We start from the raw sequence: 6473 nt of genomic DNA on the forward strand, positions 1-6473 counted from the left end.
TTACCAGGGCTTACTCAGGACTGCTTATTGAGGCATTTGGAAGGAGTCCATAACCCACTATTAATGCTAGTGAAGAACCTCCTCACACCATAATTCATGAATGTCAAATCCAGATAAATAAAAAACCCATGGCCAATTTGTGGGGAAGAGAATTTACATTTAATGGCTAACTTCTAAGAACTGTATAATTTCCTTTCTGTATGTTATTTCATTTGTTCTTCACAATACTCTAAATAAATATTCCTATTCAATTTTATGGTTGGGGGACTCAGAAATGTGACAGTTTATAAAAGTTCAGGTAGCTGGTATGAGATAGGAGTCAAACTTACTTCTCTTTAGGATCACATGTCTGTGATGGTACACCTTGGTACATCATTTACTAAACCTAATCTTCTTTTATCTGAGCAATCTTCTTTTATCTTCAACAAATGGTGCTGGGAAACCTGGACAGCCACATGCAAAATAATGAAACTGGACCACCTTCTTTCACCATAAACAAAAATAAACTAAAAATGAATTAAATACCTAAATGTGAGACTTGAAACCATAAAATTCCTTGAAGAGAGCATAGGCAGTAATCTCTCTGACACAGCAACATTTTTCTAGATATGTCTCCTGAGGCAAGGGAAAGAAAAGCAAAAATAAACTATTGGGACTACATCAAAATATAAAGTTTCTGCATAGCAAAGGAAATGATCAACAAAACTAAAAGGCAACCAACAGAATGGGAGATGATATTTGCAAATGACATATCTGACAAAGGGTTAGTATCCAAAACGTATAAAAACTTATAAAACTCAACACCCAAAAACCAAATAATCCAACTAACAAATGAGAAGTCATGCATAGACATTTTTCCAAAGAAGACATACATATCTGTCAGAATGGCTAAAATCAACAACACAAGAAGCAACAGATATTGGAAGTGGGGAAATAGGAACCCATATTTAAGCATCTCACTCTTGGTTTCCGCTCAGGCCATGATCTCAGGGTTGTGGAAATGAGCCCCACATTGGGCTCTATGTTCAGTGCAGAGTCTGCTTAAGGCTGTCCCCAGCAAAATAAATAAATCTAAAAAAAAACCTATCAGCCCTGGAGTTTGGGGATTATTACTAGCAAAGGAAATGATCAACAAAGTCATTAATAGATTTTAGTTAGTATTGACATCAGGAGGTGAGTCCTCCAACTTTTTCTTTTTTTTCAAAATTGTTTTGGTTACTAGAGGAGCCTTGGAATTCCATAAATATGGGGACTAATTTTTCCATTTCATCAAAAAAAAAAAAGCCACTGTTGATAGGAATTGAAGTTAATCTTAGATCTCTTTGGGTAGTATTGGTATATTTATTATTATGACTATTTGAGAGAGCACAAGCAGGAGGATTAGAGGAAGAGGGAGAAGCAGGCTCCCCACTGAGCAGGGAGCCCAATGTGGGGCTCAATTCCAGGACCTTGAGATCATGACCTGAGCTGAAGGTAGACACTTAACCTCAGTCACCCAGGCGCCCCGTAAGGTTTCTAATGCATGACCAAAGGATGTCTTTATATTTATTTATTTAGTTTCAACTTTCATTCAAATTCCAGTTAGTTAACAGATAGTGTTTTATTAGTTTCAGGAGTAGAATTTAGTGATCCATCACCTAATATAACACCCAGTGCTCATCACAAGTGCCCTAAGGTCTTCTTAAATTTTGTGGGCTTAAAGGTTTATTTTTTTTAATTTTGTAGTTTTCAGTGTACAAGTCTTTTACCTCCTTCATTAACTTTATTCTTAGGTATTTTATTCTCTTTAATGTTAATGACATGGTTTCCCTACTCTCCTTTTCAGATGGTTCATTGCTGTTGTATGAAAATACAACTGACTTTTGTTTGTTGATCTTGTACTCTATAACTTTGCTCAATTTATTAGTAGTTTCTTTGTGAGTTCACTTGGATTTTCCATATATAGAATGTCTGCAAATAGAGATGGTTTTACTTATTTCTTTCCAATTGAAGTTTCTTTTATTTCTCTTTATTATCTACTTCTTTTGACTGTGGTTTCCAGTACTTGAATAGGACACTATTCACAAAACAAGAATACCAAGATGAAATGAAACAGTGAGTAAGCAAATACTACCAAATAAGGCAAGTGCAAACAGTATTAAAAACAGACTAATTAGAAGTACTGAATGGGACCTGAGGTTGCTCCATGGTTTTAAAAAAGAAAATCCATCAAGAAGAAATGTTATTAATTTCTATAGACCTAAATAAGATAGATTTGAAAGCTAAGCTTGATGGAAATACATGGAGAAAAGCTTCTTAACATGATCATAAATTTATTTATTATAGAAATGGAAGTGCTAAGTTTTTAAAAATAATTAAGGCTTATTTCTTCTGCTGGGGTGAATACAGTGGTGTTTGTTCTATTAATATTACTTATATCTACATTTACATTACAAATCTAATTTTACATGTGTTAAACATAATATAAATTAATAAGTAAAAGACATCATTAATAAAAAAACAACAGGAGAATGATGAGGTAACTATATATATAGAAACATAAAAAAAAAATCAAAGTTTGCAACCTTTTAATTTTGGCATAATATTGTTAAAATATATATATACATATGTTAAACAATTGCTTTTTAAGGTAATGTGAAAATTCATAGAACTTCATTAGATTTAAAACTAAACCTTATGAAATAAAATGGAAGAAATCACAAAATATATTGACTATAATGCAATAAAATTTTAAAAACTAAACACCGGGGCATGTGGGTGGCTCAATGGTTGAGCATCTGCCTTCAGCTCAGGTCGTGATTCCAGGGTCCGGGGATGGGAGTCCCGCGTGGGGCTGTCTATGGGGAGGCTGCTTCTTCCTACTGCCTATGTCTCTGCCTCTCTCTCTGTGTCTCTCATGAATAAATAAATAAAATCTTAAAAAAAAACTAAACAGTAGGGGATGGTAAAAATGAATACATCAAACTGACTTGACTTTCAGAAGAAAAAAGGAAAAGGTTAAAAAGCCTTAAATAAGATTAAATAAGTTTTAAAGAGCAATAAATAAAAATAAGCTTCAAGAGATTAGTAAATATTAACAGAAATTAACAAAATATAAAAAGATACATTGAAAAGGTGATTAAAAGAATAAAGCTTTTTTGATTAAAAAATAGAAAAATAATTCTCAAGAATATTCAGAATATGTCTATATACACAGAGGAGATTAAGTAATTATATAACTTAGTTCTAGCAATAAATATTCCCCAAGAGTTCTGTGTTTTGTCTAGATAGAGCAGAATACTTCAGATTGTAGGTTTACATCTGTCAGTGGATATTAACAAGCATTTTCTCTGCATTTGTTTTATGTGGTAATTTTCTTCTACACATAGTTTAAATTTGTTTAGTTTAAATTTGTTTTTTTCAGTCTCTACACCCAACATGGGGCCTGAACTCACAAGCCCAAGATCACATACTCCATGACTAAGCTAGCCAGGTGCCCCACACCTAGTTTAAATTATATAAAGCATAGATGTTAATAGTATGTTAGATATTATAATGTGTGACTTTTTTTTCCTGGTGTTTAAATGTATGTGAAGTATTGTTTGCTGTGAGATATAGACCATAAACATCTAAACAGTTTTTATTTATTTTTTTTTGTAAACAGGCTCTACACTAAACATGAGGCTTGAACTCACAAGCCTGAGATCAAGAGTCACATGCTGTATGGACTGAGCCAGCCAGGCATCCCTAAACTTTTTAAAAATTTAAATTTTTAAAAAAGATTTATTTGTTTGTTTGTAGAGCAGGGGGAGGGACAGAGGGAGAAGGAGAGAGAATCCCAAGCAAACCCTGCACTGAGTGTACGGAGCCCAATGTGCAGCTTGATGGTGGGGGGGGGGGGGGTTAATCCTATGGCTCTGAAATCATGACCTGAGCCAAAACCAAGAGTTGGACACTTAATCAACTGAGCCACCCAAGGACCCCTAAAGATTTTCTTTCTTTTTTTTTTTTTTAAAGATTTTATTTATTTATTCATAAAAGACACACAAAGAGAGAGAGAGAGAGAGGCAGAGACACAGTCAGAGGGAGAAGCAGGCCCCATGCCGGAAGCCTGATACGGGACTCGATCCCGGGACTCCAGGATCACACCCTGAGCCAAAGGCAGGCGCCAAACCACTGAGCCACCCAGGGATCCCAAGATTTTCATTTTTAAGTAATCTCTACACACAAGATGGGGCTCAACCTTACACCCTCCAGATCAAGAGTTGCATGCTGTATTGACTGAGCCAGCCAGGCATCCCAAGACCATAAACATCCAGAAATGATGCAGTTAAAATGAAAAGTAAAGTGTTTCACATTCACTTGAGTTTGAATATTTTCCACCAAAAAATAACTACATAAATCAGTGAGAAGAGTGGCATTATTTTATGGTTTTGAAAATCTCTTTCATCCTAAGTGTAACAGAATACAGCTGGTATTTTATATGTGCTCTTGCATTTATTTATTTATTTATTTATTTACTTACTTACTTACTTATTTATGAGAGTGGGGAAAAGGGTAGAGGGAGAGAGAATCCCAAGCATACTCCACACACAGCTGGAGCCTGACTTGGGGCTTGATCTCACAACCCTGAGGTCATGACCTGAGCTGGAATCAAGAGTTGGACACTTAACCAACTGAGCCACCCAGGTGCCCCTATGTGCTCTTGCATTTAATCTGCTGAGATAAATAAAGAAAACCTGGCCTCATACATGCACAATTTAAAAATGAAGAAGTATTTAATGGCCTTTTCAGATATTTGTCAATATTATTATTTAATACCACACCAAAAATCAACAAGTGGTAATTTCTTAAAGGTTACTGTAATGTGGAATCTGGCCTTTATCTCTCTGTCCTTTTTTTTTTTTTAAAGATTGGTATTAATTTTAATTTTTTGTATTTTTTTAAGTAACCTCTATCCACAAAGTGGTCTTGAACTCATAACTCCAAGATCAAGAGCCACATGCTCCACTGACTAAATAAGCCAGCCGATACCCCTAGCCTCAGTCTCTTAAGTTAAAATCCATTTGTCTATCTTATACTTTATAATATTGCCACAGATGATTTTGCACCATCACACAGTAATCATTTGGAAAATATTGGTTCAATGAGTTAGGCAGATCTTCCAAATACTGACATATTTCATTAGATGGTATTACAAAATCACATTCATTAGTAACATCAGCAATCTCATCACGAAAGACTAAGTATTAGAAAACTGTCAAGTTCATGGTGATAGATGCTTGTTTTTCAATATGTTAATTTTTAAAAATATTTTATTATTCATAAGAGACATAGAGAGAGAGAGAGGCAGAGACACAGGCAGGGGAGAAGCAGGATCCATGCAGGGAGCCCGATGTGGGACTCGATCCTGGGACTTCAGGATCACGTCCTGGGCTGAAGGCAGGCGTCAAACTGTCAAGTCACCCAGAGATCCCCTCAATACGCTAATTTTTTGTTTGAAAGTCAAATTAACAAAAATTACTATTAGTTTTCTTTACTGTCAGTTTTTATAAATCACTTCATTCTTGACAAAATGTTTACCAAACATATGTCTTTATCTTCTTATCCAAAATTTGTCGGTTATTCTTTCAAATAAAATTGGTGTCCATAAAAAGGGGGCTAATTTAGCTCACCACTCAATCATAAAAGCGCATTTCCTGGAAACAACTTGATACGTCAGCATGAAGGAAAACTTTATGTGCATTTTAATATCCTGGTTGTAATATGATAGTTCTGCAAGAAATTACCATTGGGATAAATTGAGCAAAGAGCTCATGGGGTCTCTCTACATAGTTTTTTTTACAAATGGATGAATCTAAAATTATCTCAAAATAAGGGGCGCCTGAGTGGCTCGGTGGTTGAGCATCTGCCTTCGGCTCAGAGCATGATCCCAGGATCCGGGATCAAGTCCCACATCGGGCTCCTTGCAGGGAGCCTGCTTCTCCCTCTGCCTAGGTCTCTGCCTCTCTCTCTGTGTGGCTTTCATGAAAAAATAAACTCTTTAAAAAATAAATAAATAAAATAAAATAATCTCAAGATAAAACTATAATTTAAAAATCTTGTACTCAGGGTCAAGTTAACAAAATTAATTTTAACTGTTTTATGAAGAACATTTGTAAGTGGGAACTGGCCTGTTTTTTCAAGTGTGTGGTGGTAAAGGACACAAGAACAGTTTAATAACACTGTCCCAATTCAAGCTAAAGGCCCAGCAGATTTACCCTCCATTGCCTTTGTACAATCAGTGCAAATTTCAGCACAACAGAAAAGAGCAAATTATGTCTTAGTGTTATAATGAAATTTTTTTGACCATGTGGATCACATGAAAGGACTCCCAAACATCCTCTAACCACATTCAGAGAAACACTGATACATAATAAGTTAAAATAGAATAGTTATATTAAAACTTACTGCCACCTCTTTTCTTTCTTTCTTTTTTTTTTCTTAAGTAATCT

Source organism: Vulpes vulpes, chromosome 1 (genome assembly GCF_048418805.1).
Source record: "Vulpes vulpes isolate BD-2025 chromosome 1, VulVul3, whole genome shotgun sequence".
In the NCBI taxonomy this organism is placed as follows: domain Eukaryota; kingdom Metazoa; phylum Chordata; class Mammalia; order Carnivora; family Canidae; genus Vulpes; species Vulpes vulpes.